The 23,379-nt window shown below is 46.5% G+C and overlaps 1 protein-coding gene across 23 annotated transcripts in view; it reads right to left on the bottom strand.

Annotated features, from left to right (window-relative positions):
- The window catches only part of LOC115179377 (poly(rC)-binding protein 3), a 52,428-nt gene extending 29,568 nt beyond the window's left edge, over nt 1-22,860 (bottom strand). For 4 of the 23 annotated variants that reach the window (XM_029740825.1, XM_029740834.1, XM_029740835.1 and 1 more), the window contains exons 1-3: nt 22,620-22,852; nt 16,737-16,855; nt 15,033-15,155 (exon numbers count right to left, since the gene is read on the bottom strand). The gene's annotated coding sequence lies outside the window, so the exon portion shown is untranslated. Of the gene's footprint in view, nt 1-15,032; nt 15,156-16,736; nt 16,856-20,817; nt 20,954-22,357; nt 22,503-22,619 lie in introns of those variants that run through there. The other 19 variants (XM_029740838.1, XM_029740839.1, XM_029740847.1 and 16 more) reach the window with 9 other exon arrangements.
- Nucleotides 22,861-23,379: the final 519 nt, after the last annotated feature.

The raw sequence follows: 23,379 nt of genomic DNA, 5'->3' as shown, positions 1-23,379 counted from the left end.
AGAGTACTGCATCACCATGGATACAGGACAGGGATTATAACCAGCCAGAGTACTGCACCACCATGGATACAGGACAGGGATTATAACCAGCTAGAGTACTGCACCACCATGGATACAAGAGAGGGATTATAACCAGCCAGAATACTGCACCACCATGGATACAGGACAGAGATTATAACCAGCCAGATTACTGCACCACCATGGATACAGGACAGAGATTATAACCAGCCAGAGTACTGCATCACCATGGATACAGGACAGGGATTATAACCAGCCAGAGTACTGCACCACCATGGATACAGGACAGGGATTGTAACCAGCCAGAGTACTGCACCACCATGGATACAGGACAGGGATTATAACCAGCCAGAGTACTGCATCACCATGGATACAGGACAGGGATTATAACCAGCCAGAGTACTGCACCACCATGGATACAGGACAGAGATTATAACCAGCCAGAGTACTGCACCACCATGGATACAGGACAGGGATTATAACCAGCCAGAGTACTGCATCACCATGGATACAAGACAGGGATTATAACGAGCCAGAGTACTGCACCACCATGGATACAGTACAGGGATTAAACCAGCCAGAGTACTGCACCACCATGGATACAGGACAGGGATTATAACCAGCTAGAGTACTGCACCACCATGGATACAGGACAGAGATTATAACCAGCCAGAGTACTGCATCACCATGGATACAGGACAGAGATTATAACCAGCCAGAGTACTGCACCACCATGGACACAGGACAGGGATTATAACCAGCCAGAGTACTGCACCACCATGTATACAGGACAGAGATAATAACCAGCCAGAGTACTGCATCACCATGGATACAGGACAGAGATTATAACCAGCCAGAGTACTGCACCACCATGGATACAGGACAGGGATTATAACCAGCTAGAGTACTGCACCACCATGGATACAGGACAGAGATTATAACCAGCCAGAGTACTGCACCACCATGGATACAGGACAGGGATTATAACCAGCCAGAGTACTGCACCACCATGGATACAGGACAGGGATTATAACCAGCCAGAGTACTGCATCACCATGGATACAAGACAGGGATTATAACGAGCCAGAGTACTGCACCACCATGGATACAGTACAGGGATTAAACCAGCCAGAGTACTGCACCACCATGGATACAGGACAGGGATTATAACCAGCTAGAGTACTGCACCACCATGGATACAGGACAGAGACTATAACCAGCCAGAGTACTGCATCACCATGGATACAGGACAGAGATTATAACCAGCCAGAGTACTGCACCACCATGGACACAGGACAGGGATTATAACCAGCCAGAGTACTGCACCACCATGTATACAGGACAGAGATAATAACCAGCCAGAGTACTGCATCACCATGGATACAGGACAGAGATTATAACCAGCCAGAGTACTGCACCACCATGGATACAGGACAGGGATTATAACCAGCCAGAGTACTGCACCACCATGGATACAGGACAGGGATTATAACCAGCCAGAGTACTGCATCACCATGGATACAGGACAGGGATTATAACCAGCCAGAGTACTGCACCACCATGGATACAGGACAGAGATTATAACCAGCCAGAGTACTGCACCACCATGGATACAGGACAGGGATTATAACCAGCCAGAGTACTGCATCACCATGGATACAAGACAGGGATTATAACAAGCCAGAGTACTGCACCACCATGGATACAGGACAGGGATTAAACCAGCCAGAGTACTGCACCACCATGGATACAGGACAGGGATTATAACCAGCTAGAGTACTGCACCACCATGGATACAGGACAGAGATTATAACCAGCCAGAGTACTGCATCACCATGGATACAGGACAGAGATTATAACCAGCCAGAGTAATGCACCACCATGGACACAGGACAGGGATTATAACCAGCCAGAGTACTGCACCACCATGTATACAGGACAGAGATAATAACCAGCCAGAGTACTGCATCACCATGGATACAGGACAGAGATTATAACCAGCCAGAGTACTGCACCACCATGGATACAGGACAGGAATTATAACCAGCCAGAGTACTGCACCACCATGGATACAGGACAGGGATTATAACCAGCCAGAGTACTGCATCACCATGGATACAAGACAGGGATTATAACCAGCCAGAGTACTGCACCACCATGGATACAGTTCAGGGATTATAACCAGCCAGAGTACTGCACCACCATGGATACAGGACAGGGATTACAACCAGCCAGAACACTGCATCACCATGGATACAGGACAGGGATTATAACCAGCCAGAGTACTGCACCGCCATGGATACAGGACAGAGATTATAACCAGCCAGAATACTGCACCACCATGGATACAGGACAGGGATTATAACCAGCCAGAGTACTGCATCGCCATGGATACAGGACAGGGATTATAACCAGCCAGAGTACTGCATCACCATGGATACAGGACAGGGATTATAACCAGCCAGAGTACTGCACCACCATGGATACAAGACAGGGATTATAACCAGCCAGAGTACTGCACCACCATGGATACAGGACAGGGATTATAACCAGCCAGAGTACTGCACCACCATGGATACAGGACAGGGATTATAACCAGCCAGAGTACTGCACCACCATGGATACAAGACAGGGATTATAACCAGCCAGAGTACTGCACCACCATGGATACAGGACAGAGATTATAACCAGCCAGAGTACTGCACCACCATGGATACAGGACAGGGATTATAACCAGCCAGAGTACTGCATCACCATGGATACAGGACAGGGATTATAACCAGCCAGAGAACTGCACCACCATGGATACAGGACAGGGATTATAACCAGCTAGAGTACTGCACCACCATGGATACAGAACAGAGATTATAACCAGCCAGAGTACTGCATCACCATGGATACAGGACAGAGATTATAACCAGCCAGAGTACTGCACCACCATGGACACAGGACAGGGATTATAACCAGCCAGAGTACTGCATCACCATGGATACAGGACAGGGATTATATCCAGCCAGAGTACTGCACCACCATGGACACAGGACAGGGATTATAACCAGCCAGAGTACTGCACCACCATGTATACAGGAATGAGATTATAACCAGCCAGAGCACTGCATCACCATGGATACAAGACAGGGATTATAACCAGCCGGAGTACTGCATCACCATGGATACAGGACAGGGATTATAACCAGCCAGAGTACTGCATCACCATGGATACAGGACAGAGATTATAACCAGCCAGAGTACTGCACCACCATGGACACAGGACAGGGATTATAACCAGCCAGAGTACTGCACCACCATGGATACAGGGCAGGGATTATAACCAGCCAGAGTACTGCATCACCATGGATACAGGACAGGGATTATAACCAGCCAGAGTACTGCACCACCATGGATACAGGACAGGGATTATAACCAGCCAGAGTACTGCATCACCATGGATACAGGACAGGGATTATAACCAGCCAGAGTACTGCATCACCATGGATACAGGACAGGGATTATAACCAGCCAGAGTACTGCACCACCATGGATACAGGACAGAGATTATAACCAGCCAGAGTACTGCACCACCATGGATACAGGACAGGGATTATAACCAGCCAGAGTACTGCACCACCATGGATACAGGACAGGGATTATAACCAGCCAGAGTACTGCACCACCATGGATACAGGACAGGGATTATAACCAGCCAGAGTACTGCATCACCATGGATACAGGACAGGGATTATAACCAGCCAGAGTACTGCACCACCATGGATACAGGACAGGGATTATAACCAGCTAGAGTACTGCACCACCATGGATACAGAACAGAGATTATAACCAGCCAGAGTACTGCATCACCATGGATACAGGACAGAGATTATAACCAGCCAGAGTACTGCACCACCATGGACACAGGACAGGGATTATAACCAGCCAGAGTACTGCACCACCATGTATACAGGACAGAGATTATTACCAGCCAGAGCACTGCATCACCATGGATACAAGACAGGGATTATAACCAGCCGGAGTACTGCATCACCATGGATACAGGACAGGGATTATAACCAGCCAGAGTACTGCATCACCATGGATACAGGACAGAGATTATAACCAGCCAGAGTACTGCACCACCATGGACACAGGACAGGGATTATAACCAGCCAGAGTACTGCACCACCATGGATACAGGGCAGGGATTATAACCAGCCAGAGTACTGCATCACCATGGATACAGGACAGGGATTATAACCAGCCAGAGTACTGCACCACCATGGATACAGGACAGGGATTATAACCAGCCAGAGTACTGCATCACCATGGATACAGGACAGGGATTATAACCAGCCAGAGTACTGCATCACCATGGATACAGGACAGAGATTATAACCAGCCAGAGTACTGCACCACCATGGATACAGGACAGAGATTATAACCAGCCAGAGTACTGCATCACCATGGATACAGGACAGGGATTATAACCAGCCAGAGTACTGCATCACCATGGATACAGGACAGGGATTATAACCAGCCAGAGTACTGCATCACCATGGATACAGGACAGGGATTATAACCAGCCAGAGTACTGCATCACCATGGATACAGGACAGGGATTATAACCAGCCAGAGTACTGCACCACCATGGATACAGGACAGAGATTATAACCAGCCAGAGTACTGCATCACCATGGATACAGGACAGGGATTATAACCAGCCAGAGTACTGCATCACCATGGATACAGGACAGAGATTATAACCAGCCAGAGTACTGCATCACCATGGATACAGGACAGGGATTATAACCAGCCAGAGTACTGCATCACCATGGATACAGGACAGGGATTATAACCAGCCAGAGTACTGCATCACCATGGATACAGGACAGAGATTATAACCAGCCAGAGTACTGCACCACCATGGATACAGGACAGAGATTATAACCAGCCAGAGTACTGCATCACCATGGATACAGGACAGGGATTATAACCAGCCAGAGTACTGCATCACCATGGATACAGGACAGGGATTATAACCAGCCAGAGTACTGCATCACCATGGATACAGGACAGGGATTATAACCAGCCAGAGTACTGCACCACCATGGATACAGGACAGAGATTATAACCAGCCAGAGTACTGCATCACCATGGATACAGGACAGGGATTATAACCAGCCAGAGTACTGCATCACCATGGATACAGGACAGGGATTATAACCAGCCAGAGTACTGCATCACCATGGATACAGGACAGGGATTATAACCAGCCAGAGTACTGCATCACCATGGATACAGGACAGGGATTATAACCAGCCAGAGTACTGCACCACCATGGATACAGGACAGAGATTATAACCAGCCAGAGTACTGCATCACCATGGATACAGGACAGGGATTATAACCAGCCAGAGTACTGCATCACCATGGATACAGGACAGAGATTATAACCAGCCAGAGTACTGCATCACCATGGATACAGGACAGAGATTATAACCAGCCAGAGTACTGCACCACCATGGACACAGGACAGGGATTATAACCAGCCAGAGTACTGCACCACCATGTATACAGGACAGAGATAATAACCAGCCAGAGTACTGCATCACCATGGATACAGGACAGAGATTATAACCAGCCAGAGTACTGCACCACCATGGATACAGGACAGGGATTATAACCAGCCAGAGTACTGCACCACCATGGATACAGGACAGGGATTATAACCAGCCAGAGTACTGCATCACCATGGATACAGGACAGGGATTATAACCAGCTAGAGTACTGCACCACCATGGATACAGGACAGAGATTATAACCAGCCAGAGTACTGCACCACCATGGATACAGGACAGGGATTATAACCAGCCAGAGTACTGCACCACCATGGATACAGGACAGGGATTATAACCAGCCAGAGTACTGCATCACCATGGATACAAAACAGGGATTATAACGAGCCAGAGTACTGCACCACCATGGATACAGTACAGGGATTAAACCAGCCAGAGTACTGCACCACCATGGATACAGGACAGGGATTATAACCAGCTAGAGTACTGCACCACCATGGATACAGGACAGAGATTATAACCAGCCAGAGTACTGCATCACCATGGATACAGGACAGAGATTATAACCAGCCAGAGTACTGCACCACCATTGACACAGGACAGGGATTATAACCAGCCAGAGTACTGCACCACCATGTATACAGGACAGAGATAATAACCAGCCAGAGTACTGCATCACCATGGATACAGGACAGAGATTATAACCAGCCAGAGTACTGCACCACCATGGATACAGGACAGGGATTATAACCAGCCAGAGTACTGCACCACCATGGATACAGGACAGGGATTATAACCAGCCAGAGTACTGCATCACCATGGATACAGGACAGGGATTATAACCAGCCAGAGTACTGCACCACCATGGATACAGGACAGAGATTATAACCAGCCAGAGTACTGCACCACCATGGATACAGGACAGGGATTATAACCAGCCAGAGTACTGCATCACCATGGATACAAGACAGGGATTATAACAAGCCAGAGTACTGCACCACCATGGATACAGGACAGGGATTATAACCAGCCAGAGTACTGCATCACCATGGATACAGGACAGGGATTATAACCAGCCAGAGTACTGCATCACCATGGATACAGGACAGGGATTATAACCAGCCAGAGTACTGCACCACCATGGATACAGGACAGAGATTATAACCAGCCAGAGTACTGCATCACCATGGATACAGGACAGGGATTATAACCAGCCAGAGTACTGCATCACCATGGATACAGGACAGAGATTATAACCAGCCAGAGTACTGCATCACCATGGATACAGGACAGGGATTATAACCAGCCAGAGTACTGCATCACCATGGATACAGGACAGGGATTATAACCAGCCAGAGTACTGCATCACCATGGATACAGGACAGAGATTATAACCAGCCAGAGTACTGCACCACCATGGATACAGGACAGAGATTATAACCAGCCAGAGTACTGCATCACCATGGATACAGGACAGGGATTATAACCAGCCAGAGTACTGCATCACCATGGATACAGGACAGGGATTATAACCAGCCAGAGTACTGCATCACCATGGATACAGGACAGGGATTATAACCAGCCAGAGTACTGCACCACCATGGATACAGGACAGAGATTATAACCAGCCAGAGTACTGCATCACCATGGATACAGGACAGGGATTATAACCAGCCAGAGTACTGCATCACCATGGATACAGGACAGGGATTATAACCAGCCAGAGTACTGCATCACCATGGATACAGGACAGGGATTATAACCAGCCAGAGTACTGCATCACCATGGATACAGGACAGGGATTATAACCAGCCAGAGTACTGCACCACCATGGATACAGGACAGAGATTATAACCAGCCAGAGTACTGCATCACCATGGATACAGGACAGGGATTATAACCAGCCAGAGTACTGCATCACCATGGATACAGGACAGAGATTATAACCAGCCAGAGTACTGCATCACCATGGATACAGGACAGAGATTATAACCAGCCAGAGTACTGCACCACCATGGACACAGGACAGGGATTATAACCAGCCAGAGTACTGCACCACCATGTATACAGGACAGAGATAATAACCAGCCAGAGTACTGCATCACCATGGATACAGGACAGAGATTATAACCAGCCAGAGTACTGCACCACCATGGATACAGGACAGGGATTATAACCAGCCAGAGTACTGCACCACCATGGATACAGGACAGGGATTATAACCAGCCAGAGTACTGCATCACCATGGATACAGGACAGGGATTATAACCAGCTAGAGTACTGCACCACCATGGATACAGGACAGAGATTATAACCAGCCAGAGTACTGCACCACCATGGATACAGGACAGGGATTATAACCAGCCAGAGTACTGCACCACCATGGATACAGGACAGGGATTATAACCAGCCAGAGTACTGCATCACCATGGATACAAAACAGGGATTATAACGAGCCAGAGTACTGCACCACCATGGATACAGTACAGGGATTAAACCAGCCAGAGTACTGCACCACCATGGATACAGGACAGGGATTATAACCAGCTAGAGTACTGCACCACCATGGATACAGGACAGAGATTATAACCAGCCAGAGTACTGCATCACCATGGATACAGGACAGAGATTATAACCAGCCAGAGTACTGCACCACCATTGACACAGGACAGGGATTATAACCAGCCAGAGTACTGCACCACCATGTATACAGGACAGAGATAATAACCAGCCAGAGTACTGCATCACCATGGATACAGGACAGAGATTATAACCAGCCAGAGTACTGCACCACCATGGATACAGGACAGGGATTATAACCAGCCAGAGTACTGCACCACCATGGATACAGGACAGGGATTATAACCAGCCAGAGTACTGCATCACCATGGATACAGGACAGGGATTATAACCAGCCAGAGTACTGCACCACCATGGATACAGGACAGAGATTATAACCAGCCAGAGTACTGCACCACCATGGATACAGGACAGGGATTATAACCAGCCAGAGTACTGCATCACCATGGATACAAGACAGGGATTATAACAAGCCAGAGTACTGCACCACCATGGATACAGGACAGGGATTAAACCAGCCAGAGTACTGCACCACCATGGATACAGGACAGGGATTATAATCAGCTAGAGTACTGCACCACCATGGATACAGGACAGAGATTATAACCAGCCAGAGTACTGCATCACCATGGATACAGGACAGAGATTATAACCAGCCAGAGTACTGCACCACCATGGACACAGGACAGGGATTATAACCAGCCAGAGTACTGCACCACCATGTATACAGGACAGAGATAATAACCAGCCAGAGTACTGCATCACCATGGATACAGGACAGAGATTATAACCAGCCAGAGTACTGCACCACCATGGATACAGGACAGGAATTATAACCAGCCAGAGTACTGCACCACCATGGATACAGGACAGGGATTATAACCAGCCAGAGTACTGCATCACCATGGATACAAGACAGGGATTATAACCAGCCAGAGTACTGCACCACCATGGATACAGTTCAGGGATTATAACCAGCCAGAGTACTGCACCACCATGGATACAGGACAGGGATTACAACCAGCCAGAACACTGCATCACCATGGATACAGGACAGGGATTATAACCAGCCAGAGTACTGCACCGCCATGGATACAGGACAGAGATTATAACCAGCCAGAATACTGCACCACCATGGATACAGGACAGGGATTATAACCAGCCAGAGTACTGCATCGCCATGGATACAGGACAGGGATTATAACCAGCCAGAGTACTGCATCACCATGGATACAGGACAGGGATTATAACCAGCCAGAGTACTGCACCACCATGGATACAAGACAGGGATTATAACCAGCCAGAGTACTGCACCACCATGGATACAGGACAGGGATTATAACCAGCCAGAGTACTGCACCACCATGGATACAGGACAGGGATTATAACCAGCCAGAGTACTGCACCACCATGGATACAAGACAGGGATTATAACCAGCCAGAGTACTGCACCACCATGGATACAGGACAGAGATTATAACCAGCCAGAGTACTGCACCACCATGGATACAGGACAGGGATTATAACCAGCCAGAGTACTGCATCACCATGGATACAGGACAGGGATTATAACCAGCCAGAGAACTGCACCACCATGGATACAGGACAGGGATTATAACCAGCTAGAGTACTGCACCACCATGGATACAGAACAGAGATTATAACCAGCCAGAGTACTGCATCACCATGGATACAGGACAGAGATTATAACCAGCCAGAGTACTGCATCACCATGGATACAGTACAGTGATTATAACCAGCCAGAGTACTGCATCACCATGGATACAGGACAGGGATTATAACCAGCCAGAGTACTGCACCACCATGGATACAGGACAGAGATTATAACCAGCCACAGTACTGCACCACCATGGATACAGGACAGGGATTATAACCAGCCAGAGTACTGCACCACCATGGATACAGGACAGGGATTATAACCAGCCAGAGTAATGCATCACCATGGATACAGGACAGGGATTATAACCAGCCAGAGTACTGCACCACCATGGACACAGGACAGGGATTATAACCAGCCAGAGTACTGCACCACCATGTATACAGGAATGAGATTATAACCAGCCAGAGCACTGCATCACCATGGATACAAGACAGGGATTATAACCAGCCGGAGTACTGCATCACCATGGATACAGGACAGGGATTATAACCAGCCAGAGTACTGCATCACCATGGATACAGGACAGAGATTATAACCAGCCAGAGTACTGCACCACCATGGACACAGGACAGGGATTATAACCAGCCAGAGTACTGCACCACCATGGATACAGGGCAGGGATTATAACCAGCCAGAGTACTGCATCACCATGGATACAGGACAGGGATTATAACCAGCCAGAGTACTGCACCACCATGGATACAGGACAGGGATTATAACCAGCCAGAGTACTGCATCACCATGGATACAGGACAGGGATTATAACCAGCCAGAGTACTGCATCACCATGGATACAGGACAGGGATTATAACCAGCCAGAGTACTGCACCACCATGGATACAGGACAGAGATTATAACCAGCCAGAGTACTGCACCACCATGGATACAGGACAGGGATTATAACCAGCCAGAGTACTGCACCACCATGGATACAGGACAGGGATTATAACCAGCCAGAGTACTGCACCACCATGGATACAGGACAGGGATTATAACCAGCCAGAGTACTGCATCACCATGGATACAGGGCAGGGATTATAACCAGCCAGAGTACTGCACCACCATGGATACAGGACAGGGATTATAACCAGCTAGAGTACTGCACCACCATGGATACAGAACAGAGATTATAACCAGCCAGAGTACTGCATCACCATGGATACAGGACAGAGATTATAACCAGCCAGAGTACTGCACCACCATGGACACAGGACAGGGATTATAACCAGCCAGAGTACTGCACCACCATGTATACAGGACAGAGATTATAACCAGCCAGAGCACTGCATCACCATGGATACAAGACAGGGATTATAACCAGCCGGAGTACTGCATCACCATGGATACAGGACAGGGATTATAACCAGCCAGAGTACTGCATCACCATGGATACAGGACAGAGATTATAACCAGCCAGAGTACTGCACCACCATGGACACAGGACAGGGATTATAACCAGCCAGAGTACTGCACCACCATGGATACAGGGCAGGGATTATAACCAGCCAGAGTACTGCATCACCATGGATACAGGACAGGGATTATAACCAGCCAGAGTACTGCACCACCATGGATACAGGACAGGGATTATAACCAGCCAGAGTACTGCATCACCATGGATACAGGACAGGGATTATAACCAGCCAGAGTACTGCATCACCATGGATACAGGACAGAGATTATAACCAGCCAGAGTACTGCACCACCATGGATACAGGACAGAGATTATAACCAGCCAGAGTACTGCATCACCATGGATACAGGACAGGGATTATAACCAGCCAGAGTACTGCATCACCATGGATACAGGACAGGGATTATAACCAGCCAGAGTACTGCATCACCATGGATACAGGACAGGGATTATAACCAGCCAGAGTACTGCATCACCATGGATACAGGACAGGGATTATAACCAGCCAGAGTACTGCACCACCATGGATACAGGACAGAGATTATAACCAGCCAGAGTACTGCATCACCATGGATACAGGACAGGGATTATAACCAGCCAGAGTACTGCATCACCATGGATACAGGACAGGGATTATAACCAGCCAGAGTACTGCATCACCATGGATACAGGACAGGGATTATAACCAGCCAGAGTACTGCACCACCATGGATACAGGACAGAGATTATAACCAGCCAGAGTACTGCATCACCATGGATACAGGACAGGGATTATAACCAGCCAGAGTACTGCATCACCATGGATACAGGACAGGGATTATAACCAGCCAGAGTACTGCATCACCATGGATACAGGACAGGGATTATAACCAGCCAGAGTACTGCATCACCATGGATACAGGACAGGGATTATAACCAGCCAGAGTACTGCACCACCATGGATACAGGACAGAGATTATAACCAGCCAGAGTACTGCATCACCATGGATACAGGACAGGGATTATAACCAGCCAGAGTACTGCATCACCATGGATACAGGACAGAGATTATAACCAGCCAGAGTACTGCATCACCATGGATACAGGACAGGGATTATAACCAGCCAGAGTACTGCATCACCATGGATACAGGACAGGGATTATAACCAGCCAGAGTACTGCACCACCATGGATACAGGACAGAGATTATAACCAGCCAGAGTACTGCACCACCATGGATACAGGACAGAGAATATAACCAGCCAGAGTACTGCATCACCATGGATACAGGACAGGGATTATAACCAGCCAGAGTACTGCATCACCATGGATACAGGACAGAGATTATAACCAGCCAGAGTACTGCATCACCATGGATACAGGACAGGGATTATAACCAGCCAGAGTACTGCATCACCATGGATACAGGACAGGGATTATAACCAGCCAGAGTACTGCACCACCATGGATACAGGACAGAGATTATAACCAGCCAGAGTACTGCACCACCATGGATACAGGATAGAGATTATAACCAGCCAGAGTACTGCATCACCATGGATACAGGATAGAGATTATAACCAGCCAGAGTACTGCATCACCATGGATACAGGACAGAGATTATAACCAGCCAGAGTACTGCACCATCATGGATACAGGACAGGGATTATAACCAGCCAGAGTACTGCATCACCATGGATACAGGACAGAGATTATAACCAGCCAGAGTACTGCACCACCATGGATACAGGACAGGGATTATAACCAGCCAGAGTACTGCATCACCATGGATACAGGACAGGGATTATAACCAGCCAGAGTACTGCATCACCATGGATACAGGACAGGGATTACAACCAGCCAGAGTACTGCATCACCATGGATACAGGATAGAGATTATAACCAGCCAGAGTACTGCATCACCATGGATACAGGATAGAGATTATAACCAGCCAGAGTACTGCATCACCATGGATACAGGACAGAGATTATAACCAGCCAGAGTACTGCATCACCATGGATACAGGATAGAGATTATAACCACCCAGAGTACTGCACCACCATGGATACAGGACAGGGATTATAACCAGCCAGAGTACTGCACCACCATGGATACAGGACAGGGATTATAACCAGCCAGAGTACTGCATCACCATGGATACAGGACAGGGATTATAACCAGCCAGAGTACTGCACCACCATGGATACAGGACAGGGATTATAACCAGCCAGAGTACTGCATCACCATGGATACAGGACAGAGATTATAACCAGCCAGAGTACTGCATCACCATGGATACAGGATAGAGATTATAACCAGCCAGAGTACTGCAGGGTGCAGCTAGTGGAAGCACAAGTGGTAGTCTGTAATATCTGTCTCTTCCATTAAGGATCTACACAGGGCACAGAAGAGAGAGGGGACTTTGTCTCCCTTTGTGTTTAGATTGATAAAGCTACATGTACCATGCTCTAGGGTCTCTCTCTCTCTGTGTGTTCTGCTCTCTCCTTTCCCTCCTCTCTCTCTCTTTTCTCCTCCCTCTCTCTCTCTTGGACTGTCTTCTCGTACGGTATCTGAAGCATACATCACTTGTTTTGAGATGATAACTGACTGTGTACATTTTGCTGGTAGTTGCGAGAGAGCTGTGTGTGTATGTGTGCCTGTTTATACCTGCGCTGTTGATGCAGGGGGCAATAGAAACAATTTGTCTAATACTGCCGATACATTAGTGAGATATAAACTGAATTTGACCACGCCAATTGAACTGGCACCCAGAGCAACTCACCCACATGTACAGAGGGAGGTGGCATGTTCTCTCATAGCTTGGTTACAGGGACGACTATACAAACACTGTAGAATACATCACAAAAGGGCCCAAGTAAGAGGCTTCTAATTATACTGTATGTATCACCATTCACCACCCACTTGTGTGGCACAGTGAGCACTTAAAGCTTGGAGACTGGGACACATTTTTATCCCTCACAAGTAGGCTACAGACCACACACACAAACACCAAATGCACAAGAAATGACACACAAATGCCTGCACTTGCACACTCCTGCACTGATTGGCTGTAAGCTAAAGCTGCCAGTGTGGCAGAGCCAGTTTCGGTGACAAAGGACACAAGTTACCCTGGGTGTCAGAGGGAGAGTGGCCTTAGCCCCAAGTGTGTGTGTGTGTGTGTGTGTGTGTGTGTGTGTGTGTGTGTGTGTGTGTGTGTGTGTGTGTGTGTGTGTGTGTGTGTTGACAGTGGCACAACAAGCAGACAGAGGCGAGAGGCAAAGAAAGTCACCAGACCCTCAGAGATGGCCCTTTGCAACCCTGGCACTACACATTCAACTCTGCAACAGCTTGGGTATAGGCCTTGAGTGTAGGCCTTGGGTGTAGGCCTTGGGTGTAGGCCTTGGGTGTAGGCCTTGGGTGTGGGCCTTGGGTGTAGACCTATGGACTGCACTGGACATCTTTAGTTAAACATAGACTTAATGTGCTTTAAATAGAAAAAACCTAAAGAGGCGAGGGTAGGGCAGGGCAGGGGAGGGAGAGCAGGGGAGGGAGGGCAGGGGAGGGAGAGTAGGGGAGGGAGGGCAGGGGAGGGCAGGGCAGGGCAGGGGAGGGAGGGCAGGGGAGGGAGAGTAGGGCAGGGCAGGGAGGGCAGGGGAGGGAGAGTAGGGTAGGGCAGGGGAGGGAGGCCAGGGGAGGGAGAGTAGGGCAGGGCAGGGGAGGGAGGCCAGGGGAGGGAGAGTAGGGCAGGGCAGGGGAGGGAGGGCAGGGTAGAGGTAGGGAGGGACTTACCACAGACAAGCTGGACCACTGGGATCAGAACATGGGCAGTGGTTGTGTTTGGAGGAGGGGGAGCTAGGTGGCTGACAGACTGGTTCAGATCATCAGCTCCAGCAGGACCAGCATCAACCCATTCTAGAGAGAGGAGGAAAACATAAGAACCATTAAGAATACATACATACAACTGTTACCACTTTTTTTTACATTTCAGACATATTTGAATATACATGACTGAAACACAGTACTGTAAAATAGAGCATACTGTTAAATAAATCATTTCAGCCCACATGAAAAAATGCTTCAGTTTACTAGAGAGTACTACAGTACTTACTATATCATTTTGTAGTAAACTCTAGTATACTGTAGAATACTATACTACACATTGAAGTATGCCTCGATCATGTATAGTATTACTATATAATTTTGAAGTTGTCACGTCCTGACCAGTAAAAGGGGTTATTTGTCATTATAGTTGGTCAGGGCGTGGCAGGGGGGTGTTTGTTTTGTGGGTTTGGGTATTGTGGGTTTAGGTTCTAGTTTTCTTATTTCTATGTTTAAATCTAGCTTTTCTATTTCTATGTGAGTTTTGGCAATGACCTCCAATTAGAGACAGCTGGTTGTTGTTGTCTCTAATTGGAGGCCATATTTAGTTGTGTTTGTTTTCACTTGTGTTTGTGGGTGGTTGTTTCTAGTATAGTCTGTGCACCTTACTGGACTGTTTTTGTCGTTTGTTTATTTTGATTAAGTGTTTTCTTTAATAAAATTAAGAGGATGAGCACTTTATCCGCTGCGTTTTGGTCCACTCAATACGACCCTTGTGACAGTAGTACATTGTAGAATACAATAGTAAATCCTACAGTATACTATAGTCAGCAAAATCACTACAGTAAATACTACAGTAATGTATGCAAAAACACTACAGTTTTTAAACTATAGAAATACTACAGTAATTAATTTGCACACAGTATAACCTGCCCATTCCCCTCCCTCATATCTCAATTTGTGCCAACCATAAGTAAGAAACCTACATGCCAAGAATAGACCATATATAGCGTTTCTTACAGGTTATAGACAAGAGCAGAAGTGATGAACTATCCGTTCAGAACCAGTCCTACCTTCCTACAGGTTATGGAACATCTAATCTTTTAGTATTTCTCCAGTAGGTAAAAGCCTCCACTTTTAGGTCAAAGATAATAAAACTGGGGCCCGAAATTGGCTCTGGCATTTCTAACATATTGGCCCATATTTTTCCTTGAGGCCCCATGAAGGCCCATTTTTTTTCTTGAGGCCCCACAATGGCCCATTTTATTCCTTGAGGCCCCCTATATTATTCAGATAAAGATCATTTTGCACAACAAACCCAAGTTAGACAGGCCCACTGGGCTAAAACGGGACCAGCCCATCTGACATTTGCCCGAAATGCCAGATGGTCAGTCCGCTCCTGGCTAAAAGGCAGAACAAACACCATATGTGGACCTACACCATTAGTGTATGCTTAAATGGCTTTCATCATTAGTAAACTCATCAAAAACTCAAATTAGTAGCATCCTCTTCTGCTGCAGCTGAAAATAACTGCCTCCTTATGTTGTGTGTGTGTGTGTGTGTGTGTGTGTGTGTGTGTGTGTGTGTGTGTGTGTGTGTGTGTGTGTGTGTGTGTGTGTGTGTGTGTTGATTATCAGCCAAATGGGTAATGTCAGAAGATCATGCTGTTCTTACCAAAGAGGGGTCCAGGAAATCTCCTTGCTGTTCTCCTCCATGTCATGGGACCCTGTCTTATCCCACATTCCAGAATACCGTGGAAGATTCCACCTCTCCACTTCTGATCCACCCGGAGACTAGAGAAAGAGTAAAACATTTGCAGGCAGGGGTTAAATGTGAGTTTTGATTGAACATTGACTATCTCAATAAACCGCTTTTCCATGATTATTTCTGATTTCCCCTATTGGACCCCCTGTTGGCACTGAAACGCTTTAGAAAGAATTGACCATAATATAGATGGTGACGTTGTCTCTAGATCTTGGTTAGATAGTCGGCTAGACAGTGGGAGGTCAGCGGATGTCGTCAACATCAATGGCACATAACGCAATGATAACCTGCCACTCTGAGGGTGGTTTAGGACAAGTCGTGTGTGTTCAATGTGCTTGGCCTGCCAAAGGAACGTAGTCATTTTACCGCTGTGACTGCTGTTTCAACAGGATAACAGTGCCCTCTGTTGGTCGCTGTGTTCAAATACAACTCAATGTTGGACTGAGGACAGAAACGCTCCGAAACGCAATATGCTATTACATCAGAACGCTTCTTAGCAAAGACTACCAGGATGAATCGGACTGTTTCATATTTTATGACTTCTAAAAGGAAATCCTGTGCTGTCTTCTGCCCCTTCCCACTTTCACCACCTTAAAGGGGCAATCTGCAGTTGCTACATACAGTTGAAGTCGGACGTTTACATACACTTAGGTTGGAGTCATTAAAACTTGTTTAGTCATTAAAACTTGTTTTTCACTCCACAAACGTTTTTGTTAACCAACTATATTTTTGGCAAGTTGGTTAGGACATCCATTTTGTGCATGACACAAGTAATTTTTCCAACAACTGTTTACAGACAGATTATTTCACTTATAATTCACTGTATCACAATTCCAGTGGGTCAGAAGTTTACATACACTAAGTTGACTGTGCCTTTAAACAGCTTGGAAAAGTCCAGAAAATGTAATGGCTTTAGAAGCTTCTGATAGGCTAATTGACATAATTTGAGTCAATTGGAGGTGTACCTGTGGATGTATTTCAAGGCCTACCTTCAAACTCAGTGCCTCTTTGCTTGACATCATGGGAAAATCAAGAGAAATCAGCCAAGAAGAAAAATTGTAGACCTCCACAAGTCTGGTTCATCCCTGGGAGCAATTTCCAAATGACTGAAGGTACCACATTCATCTGTACAAACAATAGTACACAAGTATAAACACCATGGGACCACGCAGCCGTCATACCGCTCAGGAAGGAGACGTGTTCTGTCTCCTAGAGATGAATGTACTTTGGTGCGAAGAGTGCAAATCAATCCCAGAACAACAGCAAAGGACCTTGTGAAGATGCTGGAGGAAACAGGTACAAAAGTATCTATATCTACAGTAAAACGAGTCCTATATCGACATAACCTGAAAGGCCGCTCAGCAAGGAAGAAGCCACTTCTCCAAAACCGCCATAAAAAAGCCACACTACGGTTTGCAACTGCACATGGGGACAAAGATCGTACTTTTTGGAGAAATGTCTCCTCTGGTCTGATGAAACAAAAATAGAACTGTTTGGTTATAATAACCATCATTATGTTTGGAGGAAAAAGGGGGAGGCTTGCAAGCCAAAGAACAGCATCCCAACCGTTAAGCACGGGGTGGCAGCATCATGTTGTGGGGGTGCTTTGCTGCAGGAGGGACTGGTGCACTTCACAAAATAGATGGCATCATGAGGAAAGACAATTATGTGGATATATTGAAGCAACATCTCAAGACATCAGTCAGGAAGTAAAAGCTTGGTCGCAAATGGGTCTTCCAAATGGGCAATAACCCCAAGCATACTTCCAAAGTTGTGGCAAAATGGCTTAAGGACAACAAAGTCATGGTATTGGAGTGGCCATCACAAAGCTCTGACCTCAATCCTATAGAAAATTTGTGGGCAGAACTGAAAAAGTGTGTGCGAGCAAGGAGGCCTACAAACCTGACTCAGTTACACCAGCTCTGTGAGGAGGAATGGGCCAAAATGCACCAAACTTATTGTGGGAAGCTTGTGGAAGACTACCTGACACGTTTGACCCAAGTTAAACAATTTAAAGGCAATGCTACCAAATACTAAGTGAGTGTATGTAAACTTCTGACCCACTGGGAATGTGATGAAAGAAATAAAAACAGAAATAAATCATTATCTCTACTATTATTCTGACATTTCACAGTCTTAAAATAAAGTGGTGATCCTAACTGACCTAAGACAGGGAATTTTTAATAGGATTAAACGTCAGGAATTGTGAAATACTGAGTTTAAATGTATTTGGCTAACATGACCCTGTTAAACCTCCAGGGCTTTCTGACAACAACAGTCACAAGGGCTGCGGTATAACATGACCCTGGTAAACCTCCAGGGCTTTCTGACAACAACAGTCCCAAGGGCTGCGGTATAACATGACCCTGTTAAACCTCCAGGGCTTTCTGACAACAACAGTCCCAAGGGCTGCGGTATAACATGACCCTGTTAAACCTCCAGGGCTTTCTGACAACAACAGTCCCAAGGGCTGCGGTATAACATGACCCTGTTAAACCTCCAGGGCTTTCTGACAACAACAGTCACAAGGGCTGCGGTATAACATGACCCTGGTAAACCTCCAGGGCTTTCTGACAACAACAGTCCCAAGGGCTGCGGTATAACATGACCCTGTTAAACCTCCAGGGCTTTCTGACAACAACAGTCCCAAGGGCTGCGGTATAACATGACCCTGTTAAACCTCCAGGGCTTTCTGACAACAACAGTCCCAAGGGCTGCGGTATAACATGACCCTGTTAAACCTCCAGGGCTTTCTGACAACAACAGTCACAAGGGCTGCGGTATCAACCAAAATGCGATGCTTTGAAATGAGATTGAGTTCCATAAGACTGGATAGTGTGAATAACATGATTTCCATGTCAGTCTACTCAGCTAATTCTATAATACAGTCAGAAATACAACAGCTCAAAGAGAGTGCTGAGATGTCTGCCTTCATCTCTGATCCTATCCTACATCTATATCTGTGTATAGTTAATATCTACTGTAGCTAACCTGGAAGTGCAGATGGTTTGCACAAGGTTGTTTCAACAACGACTTTGCCATGTGCGTGTCAACCGAGACGGCCAGACAATCCGTTCTCTCCGGAAATGCTTGTGTACCAAACAGGGAGAGACAATGCTTGCATAGACACATGACAAAACAGCATCACGGATTAGATGAAGACACATTATATTTTACACATCCTCGTCCCCTGAGTATTCTGTGCTTCGTACTCATCTTTACCCCCTCCTTCCCAAAGAGAGAGAGAGATCAGGAAGAGTGGCTCGGCTTACTGTAAAAAGCTGCAGTGACAATCATCAGTTGCTCTTTCAACTCCGTGTGCTGCACCTGCAGACGCTTAAGAGGAAATGTGTCTAAAGGAAACAGTGAGCTCACAGCGAGCCGTCTATAATCCTCCCGTCAACATCATAAAACTGACTAATGGTTGTCAAACCAGGTTATGGAGGGAAAGAGAGAGAGAGAGAGAGAGAGAGAGAGAGACAGAGACAGAGAGAGAGAGCGAGAGCGAGAGAAAGAAAGAAAGAAAAAGAGAGAGATAGAGAGATGAGAAAGAGGGAGGAAGAGAGAGAAAGACAAACACAGAGAGAGAGAGAGAGAGAGAGAGAGAGAGAGAGATTGTTTTTCTCTGAGACAAAAATATCTATATTTCCCAGGCCATAACTCTTCTCTGTGTGGCCAGTGAACAGAGAGAGGACTCAGGTTTCTCTCTCAGGCCTGAGTATCACTTACACTACATCCTGTTATGAGTTATGGCGCAAAGGGGTGCAGGAGGACTTAGGATAGAATACAGCCTAATGAGCCTATTGAACACAGAGGTGTGGTAATGAGAAGATACTGTATCATCCCTAACGTCCATCAATGGGTAAGTAAAGTCCTTCCTTCCTTGTTGTTGACAGGACAATACACATTGATCAACATGCCATCCTACTGTACACAAGAAGGTGCTAGCACACACACACACACACACACACACACACACACACACACTTACACGTCAAATCTGTCAAAATGTCCTCCAAATTCCATACGGCTGCGTTTTCTGTTCCATTTGGGGCCGTGAGTTCTCTAAGCCATCACCATCAGTTTTCCTCCTTACACCTGATAAAAACAGCTCATGTCAGCTCCTTGTTGTAGAGCCATATGGGAGTAAACGGAACTGCCAAAAACCTGAGGCATGTACACAGCAGGTATGCTTCAGAGCTACAGTACTATGGATGCATAGAGCAGATACTGAACATAGATTACAACATAATACGGCTCCACTGCAATAACGTGCACACTTCACAGAGTTATTATGACAATTTAACTATTCTTATGATTTCAATAAATGCCACATTATTGAGCTGCATTTCCCACACTCATTAAAAAACATGAATCCATCCTATTGAGAGGTTGACCGTGGAACAATAAGACACAGTACTGCCTGAATGGCAGGTTCTGGATCTTTAATGTCTTTTGAACTCTGCAGCAGAGTGTCCTACTGTACAGACAGAGAGGGTTACTGAGAAGTCAAGAATACAACGTTAATAGCACTATGGCGAACCGTTTCGTCTCTCGACTTTTCAAGCCATAGAGACCGCATCCTTGTGTTCTTACTCCTAACAACAGTCGTTGGATTGTTAACAAAGACGTGTGAAGCTTGTAAGGAAAAAAAATGTTGACATTTATTTGACTCTGTTTGTTTCTAGTACAAATAGCTATGCATCTTATAGAACAAGACGCCGTGAGAATATTTGAATAATCACCACCAGTTGATATATGTTTCAAATTGGTCGAGATGACCCCAACAAACCGGTATCACATGCAGGTCACAGTAGTTACAATGTGCCGGTTCTAACTGGCTAGTAAAAGTACAGTCGTATGTATACAGAACAATATTTATTTGAGGGACTACATAAACACACTCAGCCCTCCCTCCAAACTAGATTCAAAACAGGAAGTCCAAGCAGACAGCCAGCAGAGCACATCCTGTCCATCCTCAGTACCAGTCAGCATGCCTTCCCTCTAAACCCTGTTTACAGTTGGGAATGCAGTGAGGCCATGGCTTCGATTCAATTTAGCAGGTAATTACACTATCTGGTAAAGCAATTATCCTGTGTGCAACATAATTCCATTTGCTAGCTAATGGTGCTCCCACAACCTCCACAGTACAGGAGACAATGCATTTCTAAGAGGGGAAATAGGGATACTGTTTTGTACCTACTGTTGGAGCATCTGTGGGCTAATTAGGTCAAAGCCTATGACAACAACAGCCTAAAAGAACAACAAAACACGAGTCAGCCTGGTACAAACAACCACCACTGCACCCAAGCATGAATTTACTTTTTTATTTTAAACTTTCAAATGAGGTGACACTGCCATGCCCAGAGAGCAGGATACCGATGTTTCAAAGACCAAAAAAGAGGAGAGAGATAAGGGAGCTCTTTTAGACTGAGCTTAGTCTGGGTAGATGAAATCCATGTGGCCTTGCTGGCTGATTTTAATCCCCTGCTTCTTTCTCTCCCTCCCTGCCTCCCTCTGAGCAGACTCACCAGAGCCATGGCCTGCATGGAGGAAGAAGGGCCAGGCAAGCAGGCGTCTCTGAACAGCAGCCAAGGAGGAAAAGGGAAGAGAGCTCCTCAGGATCACTGGCTGTATGCAACGCCAACTGTCTTGAATATCTCTGACCTGACAGCACTTGATTAGAAAACAGCAATATGGTGTAAACTTATCCAGGGTTGTAATTCATCAGACGTCGGAAATTAGAGGAAGCTAGATAAAGTCCCTTTTTGAATAGGAAAGAGTGGTGCTTACCTTGACCTGGGAGAGGGAGGGATGGAGAGATGAGGAGAGTCAAAGGGATGGAGAGTAGAGGGTCCAGGCAGGGAAGGGGTCTGGGTAGGTCCCAATGGGTTAGTCCAAGAGAGGGAACGAGGGAGGAGTAGAGAGGAGAGGAAGGACAGGGAACAGGGAGACAGGGAGGTGAAACGTAAACGCTACTCTCTCCCTTTCTCTCTCTCACACACACACACCCAAACACACACTCGCACAGCCTACAGACAGGAACTAACACAAGCAGTTACTCCCAGGATGGGAGAGAGAGTGTCTTGCCCATCCACAGACACTCAAACACAGAGAGCAAGAGTAAAACCCGGCCCACTCTCTCCTACTGGCCCAATGAGAGGCAGCTGTAAAACTGCATGACCAATGAGAGACGTTGAAGGCAGGGCCAATAAGTGCAATGACTCATCCAGCCAATCAGAGAAATTGCCTTTGGACTCTTAGAACCTCCCTCTCTCTTAATGACAGATTTAGGAAGGTGCACTTAGCCTGTGTGAGTGATTTAAGACCCCGACCTGGGACACATTAGAATGATTAGATTCTGATGCACCTAAACCAGTGTGATAACACAATAGGCAGCATGCTCCCCTACAACACTAGCTGAGATCCAGTCAGGTGTTGTACTGCATGCTACAGTCATTCTCATGTACGTCTACCCTCTTAAAGGAGGTTACGCATGACATGATGCATTATTTCTGAAAACAGAACACACGCAGTCGTGCACACACAGACA

The sequence above is a fragment of the Salmo trutta genome, chromosome 39 (genome assembly GCF_901001165.1).
Source record: "Salmo trutta chromosome 39, fSalTru1.1, whole genome shotgun sequence".
Lineage (NCBI taxonomy): Eukaryota > Metazoa > Chordata > Actinopteri > Salmoniformes > Salmonidae > Salmo > Salmo trutta.
The sequence above is the reverse complement of the archived record's forward strand: the minus strand, read 5'-3'. Positions and strand labels throughout refer to the sequence as shown.